General features: G+C 46.5%; 1 protein-coding gene and 1 pseudogene across 2 annotated transcripts in view; both read right to left on the bottom strand.

Annotated features, from left to right (window-relative positions):
* The window catches only part of KLHL18 (kelch like family member 18), a 73,392-nt gene that overhangs the window by 44,950 nt on the left and 15,816 nt on the right, over positions 1-12,626 (bottom strand). The window lies entirely within an intron of this gene.
* Positions 4,293-6,222, bottom strand: LOC128592525 (mitogen-activated protein kinase kinase kinase 3-like; annotated as a pseudogene).

The raw sequence follows: 12,626 nt of genomic DNA, 5'->3' as shown, positions 1-12,626 counted from the left end.
AAATAGCTGGGCGTTGTGGTGGGCGCCTGTAGTCCCAGCTACTTGGGAGGCTCAGGCAAGAGAATCGCTTAAGCGCAAGAGTTTGAGGTTGCTGTGAGCTGTGATGCCACAGCACTCTCCCAAGGGCAGCATAGTGAGACCCTGTCTCCAAAATAAAAGAAAAGAAAAAAAGGATAGATTTCTGTTTAATGGAAAACATTTTGATACTATTGTTCCCATCTTTAGGAGCTCAGTTCAGACAGATTATTCTTGGGATTAGTGTAGTGAAGCCCAAGCTTTTGGGCACTCATGAAGGATGCTGAAAGTGCATAATAAGAAGTAATGCATAATTCTATTGAGGCACAAGTTTGAATTATCATAGCTAGTGTGTAAGAATGAAGAAGCAGGGCAGTGCCTGTGGCTCAGTGAGTAGGGTGCCAGCCCCAAATACCGAAGGTGGCAGGTTCAAACCCAGCTCTGGCCAAATTGCAACAAAAAATAGCCAGGCACTGTGGCGGGTACCTGTGGTCCCAGGTACGTGGGAGGCTGAGGCAAGAGAATTGCCTAAGCCCAAGAGGTTGTTGTGAGCTGGGATGCCACAGCACTCTACCAAGGGCAACAAAGTGAGACTCTGTCTCTAAAAAAAAAAAAAAAAAAAAAATGGAGAAGCAGTAGAATTGAATTAAATCTCTAAAATAAAGTAAAAGAGACCAGGAATAAAGCCTTATGTATTAAAGGCAAAACTTAAAAATTTTTGCTTGGGGTGGCACCTGTGGCTCTGTGAGTAGGGCTCTGGCCCCCATATACTGAGGGTGGCTGGTTCAAACACGGCTCCGGCCAAACTACAACAAAAAAATAGCCAGGCCTTGTGGTGGGGTGCCTGCAGTCCCAGCTACTTGGGAGGCTGAGGCAAGGGACTCTCCTAAGCCCAAGAGTTTGAGGTTGCTATGAGCTGTGACACCACAGTACTCTACCAAGGGTGACAAAATGAGACTCTGTCTCTTAAAAAAAAAAAAAATTGCTTGGAGGAATTACAAGCGATAAAAAAAAAAAAGAAAAAAACTTCAAAAATTATAAAAGAAAATATGATAAGGTCTTTTTTTTTCTTTCTTTCTTTTTTTGAGACAGACTCACTCTGTTGTCCCAGGATAGAATGCTGTGGTACCATAGCTCACAGCAACCTCAAAACTCCTACGCTCCAGCAATCCTCTTGGCTCAGCCTCCTGAGTAGCTGGGACTACAGACGCCTATCACAATGCCCAGCTAGTTTTTCTATTTTTAGTAGAGACAAGATCTGTCTTAACTCCTGAGCTCAAGCAATCCACCTGCCTCAGCCTCCCAGAATGCTAGGATTATAGGTGTGAGCCACCAAGAGTGGGATTTCTTAAAGCAAATTTCAAGACATTAACTGTAAGAGAAAAATGATTCAATATCTGACTACAATAAATTTAAGAACTTCTGTCCATCAAGACACCATGAAAAGACAAGTTGCAAATGAATAAAGATATTTGCAAACATAAAGCCAATAAATAATTAATATCCAGAGTATATCAAGAACTTCAATAAAGCAAAAACTCATAATAAAAAGACAACTTAGGCCAGGTGTGATGGCTCACCTCACAGCTGTAATCCCAGCACTTTGGGAGGCTGAGGCAGAAGATCACTTGAGACCAGGAGTTTAAGACCAGCCTGGGTCAACAGAGACAACCCTGTCTCTACGAAAATTTAAAAATCAGTTAGGCTGATTACAGCTATACCTGTAGTCTTAGCTATTTAAGAGGGTGAGGCAGGCTTAGGAGCTGGAGGCTACTGTGAGCTATGATCACACCACTACACTCCAACTTGAGTGGAAGAGATCCTGTCTCTGAAAAAAAAAAAGAAAGGGAAAAAAAGAACTCCCCAAAAGGAAATCTGAGCCAGCGCTGTGGCTCACAAGTTCAAGACTTGCCTGAGTGAGAGAGAGACCCCAGACTCCTAAAAAAATGGAAAAACCCAGCGGGGCACCACAGGGAGCGCCTGTAATTGCAGGGGCTTCCGGAGGAGGCTGAGGCAGCGGGATGCCCGCAGCCCGGGTCTGAGGTTGCAGTGAGCTATGACACTATTGCACTCTGCTCACAGTGGTACTCTGTCTCAACAACAACAACAAAAAAGCAAAGAAATAAAAATAAAATAAGCAAAGACATAAAAAAACAAGGAAATCTGGGATATTTATAGGTTCAAATGGTTCAACTAGAGAATTCTATCAAATGTTTAAAAAAACAGAGAGAGCTATGATCTCTTTCAGAAAACAGAAGAACCCCCAACTCATTTTATGAAGCCAGTATTACGCCAATACCAAAACTAGACACAATGACAGTATAAAAAAGGAAAAATACATATCGAGATCCCTCATAAACATAGATGTAAAAATCCTTAACAAAGTATTAGCAATTATAGTTCAGTAGTATATAAAAATAATTATATACCATAACCAAACAGAGTTTTATTCTAGAGCAAGGCAGGTTAACATTTGAAAATAAATCAAAGTAATTCACCATATTAACAGGCATTTTATTTTATTGTTATTTTTTGTTGTTGTTACAGTTTGGCCGGGACCAGGTTTGAACCCGCCACCCTCGGTATATGGGGCCAGCGCCCTACCCACTTAGCCATAGGCACCGCCCCTTAACAGGTATTTTAAAAAGCCACATAACCTTCTCAATTGATGCAGAAAAAGCACTTGACAAAATTCAATAATTGTTCATGATAAAAACAAACCAACAACTCTGAGGACACTAGGAATTGGTGGGAACTTACTCAATTTGATAAAGAACATCTAAAAAACTTCTTTTTTTTTTTTTTTTAGCGATAGAAACTACATTCATAAAAGTGCATCGTCAACATACAACGAAGGCTTTGGCTTGTTCTGTGCCCATGGGGATGCAGGCACGGCTGGCAGGGCTGCCTGGTGCTCACCCCCAGCTCCCTGGAGATGCCCATCCCTGGGCACTGGCTTTTTTTTCCCCCCCTTTAATGACAACTCCCAAGGAAACTGTGCGTTGAGAGGGAGGAGCTTGAGCAATAGGCACATTTTGGAGGGGAGGGGCCGGAAGAAAGGACCAGCGCCCAGACTGAGGTAAATATGGCCACCTCTAAGCTGCTTGGAGATGCTGTTTCCCAGACCCCTGCTGCCATTCTTCCCCCCCAGGGGAGGAGCAAGAATGGAAAGAGTTTGAGACCTCCTGGGGGTGTGCAAGGCCGGCTAAGGAAGAACAGAGCTGGCGGTTTTGGACACAGTTGGTGGCAGCACATGGGCTTTCCCTTCTGTCAGATGGAGGGGGCTCTGGCCTGGCAGGTCATGACTCAGGCAGCCTGAGACACCTCCCAGCTTCTGAGCTCAGGATACCAGCCAGGCCAGATGACCTCACTGTGTTGTCCAACTTCCCTTCCATTCCAGTGGGAGGACTGATCCGGGCCAGGAGCACCAAGGCCATTACCCTCAGTTCTTCCCAGGCCAGCCTAGGCCCAAGCCCACAGCAGGGGTACTCAGGGCCCAGAGGACCTGTCTCCAGTTTAGAAACTAGGTATAGCATAAGAGTGACTCCAACTTGTAAAACAGAGACAATTGCATTGACAAAATTGGGTCCCCCACCACCACCAGTGGGTACAATTCCACATCTCAGGCTCCTTGCATATGGGGGCAGGGTCATGGGGACAGGCAGGACAGGCTCCTCCTTCCATGAATAAGGCAGCATGACATTTGCTCCATTCATCTTTGGTAATGAACAGGACTGGCAGAGGTGACCTGGAGCTGTAATGGGGGCAGCCTGGGCCTCTGCCTGCCATTGCTTGGGAGATGCTGGGTTTTACCTCAGGCTTTGAGTGGCCTCATCCAGCCCGAGACACCCTGGTGGTCTCTAGACATTGGGAGGAGAAACAAAGCAACACTCTGAGTGAAAATAACACTATTCATACCCTGGCACAAGTCTTGTGGCTCCAGACCCTCTGGCATCGGTGCAGATTGCAGTGTCAGGACACAACCGGAGGTAGGGGCTCATAGCCGCAGAGCGTACTGTTCGTGGCTCCTTCCCTCCACACGGAGCTGAGAATGTTGGGAGCTCTTGGTCTGGCAGGTTGGGGACCCCCAGTCCATGAGGCTGCTGCCACCCCAACCTAGCTCTAAGTCCAGTGACAAAAGGTACGCAGACAAACGCTGGCAGGGCTGCAGCTCCATGGCCCACAGCCTTGACTGGAGAAGCAGCAACTCGCTGAGCCCCACAGCAGCCCCTTGCTTGTGTAGTGAAGGGCGGCCAGCAAGAGTGTGGCTTGAGAGCTCAGTACATGAGCTGTGCAAAGTGATGTGTAAGCAGCTCCTCAGCTGAAGGTCTCTGACGAGCCTCCACAAAAATCTGTCTCAGGAAGTCCCGGCCGTGTTCAGAGATGTGGGAAGGCAGCTGAGGATTGGTGGGCTAAATGGCGATCTTGAAAATGGCGGCCATAGCTTCATATTCTGCCCAAGGTGGTTTCTCTGTCAGCATCTCTACCACAGTATAGCCCAGGCTCCACACATCTGCCTTCCTTCCATAGCCCTCACCGCTGATCACCTCAGGGCTCATCCAGTAGGGTGTGCCGGTGACTGAACGCATGCCTGTCCCCGACATGCAGATGGTCTGCAGGCGTTTGCTGGCCTGCAGCTTCACATTCCCAGCAGAGTCTCGGAGGATGTTGGCTCCCTTGATGTCTCGGTGAACAATCATGTTGCTGTGCAGGTAGGACAGGCCCTCCGGGATCTGCCTGGTATACTTCCGGGTCACACTCTCTGTCAGGGCTCCATAGGCCTTCAACTGGTCCTTCACCCAGCCCCCCGGCATGAACTCCATGAAGATGATCAGCGTCTTCTCAGCATGGTCCGGCAGACAGCCATAGTACTGCACGATGCGCTCATGCTGCAAGTTCTTCAGCAACTGGATCTCACATTCCAGAGCACTCACCTCCTTGCTTGTCTCAGGACTATCTGGGTCAAACTGGATCTGTGTGGAAGCAAGTTCTCGTCCTGTGTCCACATCATAGCATAAATAGACCCTGCCGAAGGCACCCTGGCCCAGAAGCTTTCCCGGCGCCAATTGATGGGGGCACTAGGAGACTTGGTTGGCACACTCCTCTCCTGCACAGACAGGGTGTTCTCGCTGTCTGCACTCTGTAGACGACCACGGGGGTCCAGGTATTGCACAGCTAGACCCATGTTCTCGCCGTTTGTGCTCAGGGAGCGACTAAAAGGCACCAGGGTGAACAGGTTGCCTTGATGACGGCGTATTTGAGGAAATGTTCTTCTGCCATCATTGTAGTCCTTGTGGTGCACAGATACATGGTAGTGCCAGGGGTAAGTTCCGTCTTTGACCCCTTTGTCATGTAGCTGAGTTTCCCGATCTGAGTACTCCCGTCTGTTGTCAGGGAAGCTCTGGGCTCGGGACATTCATGATAGGACTGACAGCTTCCAGACAAGGAATTTTCTGCACTGCTCAGGGGATCCAGCATGCACTGCTCGCTGGTCTCTGGATCAACTCCTCTTCGCTATTGATGCTGGTGTAAGATTCCTGCCGGGCAATGTGCTGGTCCCTCTCAGGGACATATCCAGGGGGAGGTGAGCTTCAGCCAGGGTTCTGGGAGCTGACAGAGAGGTGCCTACTTCTGGGCTCAGGGGGCTGGTAGATGGTATTTATATCCCCTGCGGACTGGGAAGCCTTGATTCGCACTTACTGGGATGCCCCAGAGTGCGGAGAGGAACTGTTATGGTTTCTGTTCTGGGACAGCAGCAATATCCTAAGGTTTTTCATGTTTGAGCTTCTATCCAAAATGTCAATTGCTTTATGAAGGTCATCTTGGTTTTTCAGCAAGATGGAGAGCTCGTTGTTCATATAATGTAGATCAAGAGGTTGCCCAAATACCGTTGTCACCTTGTGCTCCACATCTTCATATCTCACAGGCCGGGTGAATGCTATAATTCGCCCTTCCCCGTTGTGCTCAAACTTGATTCTGACGTCATTCAAAAATTTCTTTTTCTCACTGGCTCCTGCACATGAGCTTGTGGTTACTGTGGGGCTGTTCAGAAGGGCTGAGCTGCTGCTGTTGTTTTTTTTTGCCTATTTGGGTGACCCGTGTCCTTGTTCTTCATGGTCTCACATCCAGGCACCCGGAGACGTCAGCTCATCTGGAGGGCCACCAGATCCTTCATGACATAGAGTTCAATGCCTCCTGCTTGTCCATGGTGGTGGTGGCGGCGGTGACTCAAGCCCGGCAGTGTCACCTCCGCAGCCGGAGCTGCATGCCGGGGGCCGGGGTGGCGGAGACAGCAGCGGGCCTGGCTCTGTGCAGGGGGCGAGGGCAGCACTCGGGGCCCCCACTCCCTCCCCAGGCTCCGGCTCCAGCTCCGCCTGCGGCCGGGCGCTGTGGCATGGGCAGGGTGGCCCGTTACATCCCCAGCGCTCCTGGGCTTGGCCCAGCCCGGCCTCGGCGGTGCCTCTTGGCTGGCTGGCCTGCTAGCCCCTCAGCCCCGCAGTCGCTCCGTACGGCCACCGTTCACATCTGAAAAACTTCTAACCTGCTGGGCAAGGTGGCCCAGGCCTGTAATCCCAACACTCTGGGAAGCCAAGGCAGAAGGATCACTTGAAGATAGGAGTTCAAGACCAGCCTGAGCGAGAGCAAGACCTCATCTCTACTAAAAATAAAACAACAAATTAGCCAAGTACAGTGGCATGTACTTGTGGTTCCAGCTACTCTGGAGGCTGAGGCAGAAGGATTGCTTGAGACCAGGAATTTGAGGTTGCAGTGAACTATGATGATACCACTGCACTATAGCCTGCGCAACAGAGTGAGATCTTCTAAAAATAAATAAATAAATAAATAAATAATTGGCCAGGCATAGTGGCACATGCCTGTTGTCCCAACCTACTTGGGAGGCTGAGGTGCGAGGATTGTGTGAGCTATGATCATGCCACTGTACTCCAGGCTGGGTAACAGAGTGAGATCCTGGCCTTACTGAAAGTAAAAAAAGATAATTCAATGAGAAAAATCAGAAAAAGACATGAGGATGTATTTCATCAAAAAGGATATATGGATGGTAAATAAGCGCATGAAAAGCTGTCCAATATCATTACGTATTAGGGAAATGCAAACTAAAATCACAATGAGCTATCATTACACATTTAACAGAATGGCTAAAATTAAAAAACAGTGGTAATACCATATGCTGATGAGGTTGCAAAAGAACTGGATCATTCACTGAATTAATCAGGGTTTTCCAGAAAAACAGAACTGACAGAGGAGAGAAAGTGAGAGAAAGGAGGAATGGAAAAATGTCCTTTAACAGGTAAATGGTTAAACAAACTGTGGTACCACTACTCCATGGACAAAGGAAAAAACTATCAAAACAACCAATAATTTGGATAGACCTCAAGGGCACTGAGCTGAGTGAAAAAAGCCAATCTCCAAAGTTCACATACACTATCATTCCATTTCTATAACAGTCTCAAAATAAGAAGAATAGAACTAGGTGTGGTAGTAATCCTAGCACTCTGGGAGGCAAGATGGGTGGATTGCCTGAGCTCAAGAGTTTAAGACCAGCCTGTACAAGAGTGAGACCTCGTCCCTAAATAATAGCTGGGTATTGTGCCGGGTGCCTGGAGCCCCAGCTACTTGGGAGGCTGAGGCCAGAGGATCACTTGAGTCCAAGAGTTCAAAGTTGCTGTGAGTTATGACGCCACACTCTATCCAGGGTGACAAAGTGAGACTCTGTCTACAAAAACAAAAAACAAATTAGTGGTTGCCAGATATTAGGAATGGTGGGTGGGAGAAGGATGGCCATGACTTTAAGGGCGTTGCACATGGGAGATCTTTGTAGTTATGCAATAGCTCTGTATTGTAGAGGTCACTGAGAACCTTGACAAGAGCAAATAGTGCTGCCCTGATGTAATTAACTTATAAATCCTTACTAAAATACAAGTTCCACCAAGGGAAAGATCTTTGTATGTGTCATGCTTATTGGAATAGTCCGATAATTAACATTCAGTATGTGTTGAATGAATGAAGTTTCTGAATAAGTCAACTCAACATATAATTGAGTCTGGTCATGTTAGTCCCCATTTGGGGGGGCTCTCTACTGCCTACAAGTCAGATCCAAACCCTAAACCAGCCCTAATCTACCCCATCCAGTTTTATCCTCCTCATGCCTCTCTTTGAAATTGCTGCTAATTCCCTCTGTTTGTATCCTTATCCAATTCAGCCCAGTGAATTACTCCTCATTCTTGAAGATTCAGCTCAAAAAACCTTCCTCTCAAGAGCCTCTGTGACTTCCAGGCAGTCTGTGTTCTTCATGTTGCACCTGGTACAAGCCTCCACTATGGCACACATTATATTGGCCCTAAATGAATATCTCTTCATCCAAGCTGAATATTCTTTCCACATAAAGGATGGTGGTGCCCTAGCGCTTAACACAGTGCCTCATGCTCCAGTGTATTTAATGAATTCTAAAGCCTATTTCATCTAAAAGGTCCTTGATCTGAGATATGAGCAAGTAACAAAATTTCTGATGAATTTTACCTCTTCTTTTTAACTGGTGACCTTCTGACACAGTATTAATAGAGCCAGATAAAGTGAGAGCTCAATGGTGGAAAAGCATAGGTAGGGAGTGTTACTCTTTAATCCTGCCTGAAAATTCAGTTGGCTGAAATAAAAGGCTAAAAAAAAAAAAAAAAAAAAGACAGTAAGGCTTAGGGCCAACTTACAGAGATAGTGACTTCTAGGCTAACAACAGTGCATTCCCACTCCTGAAGGAATAAACAAGCCCATTAGCTATTTTGTTCAGGTGGGTTTTCTCACAAGATGGCATATAAAGAAAATGGGGATGGTGACGGAGTCCCTTCACCTTGAATGCTGATGGCCTGACTGCCAGGCCAGAAAATGGGCAGAGGGACACTCACCCATCCCACCATAAGCAGAAATGATGAGTCTTCATAAACCCATGGGGTTGAGAAACAGATAGCAAGTATAACAAAACATACTGGGCTCAGGCTGAGGTTTTGATGACATTTTAAAGCACTCTGTGTGAACACTCTACTGATGGAGCTTTGGTCTCTCTGCTTTAGAGTAGGAAAGGGGGTGAGGGAGGAAGTGGCTGACCAGCTCACACTAAAAAAAGACCTCGTGCTACAGTCCATATAAGAGCTAGCTAAAACATTCAGACCTGAACATTCACATCTTCCAAACTCCAATTCCCTCCCCTACCCCCAATCTCCTACCACTATATCCAGCAAGACGGAATGAGGAAAAGGGAGGGAGTTGAGAGAACAGACTCCTCAGGAAACATTGAACATCTAATTGTACCAAGATCAAATGATTTGTAGATGTTCCTTACCAGTCCATATTCCTCACCATAAGAATTCAAGGACTTCACAGTTTGCATCCAACTCACCTTTCCAACCTCACTTTCTATTGCTTCTCCAACTCTTACTTATTTGGGAAATATACTATATGTGTACTTTTATGCCTGGGCCTTTGAACAGACTCTCCCTGTAATATTATGGCGTATCTGTATCTCTTTCTATATACCTATTTATATATCTATCTCTCATCCACAGTTCCTAGCTCATAACTTCCATAGCCCTTATCTATGGTCTTTTGTTATGATGTTGGGGTACTTTAGGCCTCAGCTCTTAGGAAACAGACTCTTTCTGTCTTCTCTTGCCCTCTTTTCACCTGCCCAAGGCAGAACACTAATCCGATTGTGGGTCATAAAACCCTCATTGCAGAGAGGGTCCTGCCCCACACCCTGGAGGAAAGAATGCTGCACAGAGAGGCCAGAAGAATCTAAACAGACAGGCCTTATACAGGTTTCCCCAATTAGTCTATCAGCATTAGATTATACCCTTTTTTGTCCAATTACATTTTGACATGGTTGTTCATGCTTCAACCATGCCTACCCAATCAATCTACCAAAAAAAGGCCCAAGAAGGCAGGGTTCAGAAAGCTTATAGATAGTTGAATACATGGAGAATCCTGGTGGGTGGTGCACCCAGGGAGGACATGGGAACTCCACACCCCTTCCCCCATACACTTCACCTGATGCATCACTTAATCTGTATTCTTGCTATATCGTTTATAATGAACCAGTGAATATAAAAGTTTCCCTGAAGTCTGTGAGCCACTCTAGCAAATTAATCAAACCAGAAGTTCAGACTTAGCGACTGGAGTCTGGGGCACGAGGCAGCCTTGGGAACTGACCCCCAACCTATGGGATCTGATGCTATCTCCAGGAAGTCTTAGAACTGACGTGGAGGATACCCAGCTGGTGTCTGCTGCAGAATTAATTACTTGCTTGTACATGGGGAAATACCCAACACATTTGGTCACAAAAGTCTTCTGTATACTGGGCGGCGCCTGTGGCTCAGTCAGTAAGGCGCTGGCCCCATATACCGAGGGTGGCGGGTTCAAACCCGGCTCCGGCTGAACTGCAACCAAAAAATAGCCGGGCTTTGTGGCAGGTGCCTGTAGTCCCAGCTACTCGGGAGGCTGAGGCAAGAGAATCGCTTAAGCCCAGGAGTTGGAGGTTGCTGTGAGCTGTACGATGCCATGGCACTCTACCGAGGGCCATAAAGTGAAACTCTGTCTCTACAAAAAAAAAAAAAAGTCTTCTGTATACTTAATGTTTTTGTTGTTGTTGTTTGTTTTTGGCCAGGGCCGGGTTTGAACCTGCCCCCTCCGGTATATGGAGCCAGCTGCCTACTCCTTGAGCCACAGGCGCTGCCCAACTATACTTGGTTAGTAAGAGAACAGGAAAGAACACTCATTGAGAGTTTGCATTTTTCCCAGCTAAGAATGCCCTGGCCCACGGGTGTCTGTCAAAGTCCTTATTCATCCTGCAAGGTACCAATTAAATACCACACTTTCCATGAAATAGTCACAACACTCTTAAGTAAATGCCACCCATTTGGTGTTCCCTTAGACTTCTGGTAATATCTGCACAGTTACAGAATTTACCATATTCTGTCTTGCCTCATAATTAATTGACGGGTATCTATTTCTCCCAGTAATCTATAAACATCGAAGAAAGAGACTGACTCCTATGCATAGCAGGGTGCCTCCTGTGCCTAGTAAAGCACCATGCACAGTTAGATGCACTTCTATGGTATATTGACTAAAGAAGCATCTCAAATAATGCCACGGGCCTTGAGAATAATTCAGCAAACTCTTTTGAGCACTTGAAACATACCAAGACCTATGCTAAATACTAGAAGGTGCTCCAAGAGTTCAAATTATAGAGGGGAAGAAAACACTCAAACACATTTACACTCTGTTCAGTACAGTAAGGGAAGTAGAAGCGATGTGTGAAGTCAATGCTTCTCAAACTTTCATGTGCACAGGAGGTAAGAATCACCAGATTCCAGTTTGGTAAGTCTAAAGTGGGACCTGAAATTCTGCATTTTTAACAGCCTTCCAGATGATGCTGATGGTCCAATGACAATACTATGAGTAATAAGGGATTAAAGTACAAAGGAAGGGAGAGACAGAAACTACAGCTGGAAGGATAATAAGACTGTCTTTGGACAGATGGACTTCATACAACCCTCCACTGTAACAGGACAGGGCAAAAGAAAAAAGATAGCATGGGTCAGGGTGGCACCTGTGGCTCAAAGGAGTAGGGTGCTGGCCCCATATGTCAGAAGTGGTGGATTCAAACTCAGCTCCGGCCAAAAACTGCAAAAAAATAAATAAATAAATAAAATAAATATATATATAGCATGGGTACCTTGAGAAAATAAAATATGAAAGGAACCTTGAAGCATGGGTAGGACTCTGGTTGGCAGATGTGAGCAGATACTCAAAGCCAAAGGAATAGTAGAGCAAAGGCCCAGAAGACAGAGAACATAGGTCACAAAGAGACAGGCAGATGACACAGGAGAAGACCATGGGAAACTAGGAGAGGATAGCAGAGAGGGGCCAAGTCTGGAAGACTTTGAATATCAAGAGTACACTGGCAGTCCTAGAAAAATCACCTAAGAGAGGTTGTCAACAACAACAGAAGATTCTTAATCTTCTCCCTCTTACGTCTAAGACAGCAATGAAGTAACGGATTTCTATGAGCAGCTTAGAATAATCAGAGATTCAGTTAAATCAGCAGTCCTTTCCTAATTCCAACTAGCTACCAGCTGCTGCTCATGCATTTCCACTGTTGCTCAGACCATCCTGATGCTTAAAAGTGTTGTTGGGTCATGGCTCCGTGCCTGTAGCTCAAGCGGCTAAGGTGCCAGCCACATACACCACGGCTGGTGGGTTGGAATCCAGACCAGGCCCCCACCAAACAACGACAACTACAACTAAAAAATAGCTGGGCATTGTGGCGGGCGCCTGTAGTCCCAGCTACTGAAGTGACTGAGGCAAGAGAATGGCTTAAGCCCAGCAGTTGGAGGTTGCTGTGAGCTTTGACGCCACAGCACTCTACCCAGGGCGACAGCTTGAGGCTCTGTCTCAAAACACACAAAAAAAGAACAAGCCAGAATTAGTCTCTTACTTGGGCCATTACTATTCTCTCCCAAATAGCAGAGAGGAAAACTGCAAGTGCAATCCTGTATTCTTCATGAACTGAGGAATATGCATCCTACCTTTCTATACTATAG

Source organism: Nycticebus coucang, chromosome 8, assembly GCF_027406575.1.
Source record: "Nycticebus coucang isolate mNycCou1 chromosome 8, mNycCou1.pri, whole genome shotgun sequence".
Taxonomy (NCBI): domain Eukaryota; kingdom Metazoa; phylum Chordata; class Mammalia; order Primates; family Lorisidae; genus Nycticebus; species Nycticebus coucang.
This window is presented reverse-complemented; position numbering and strand designations above follow the sequence as displayed.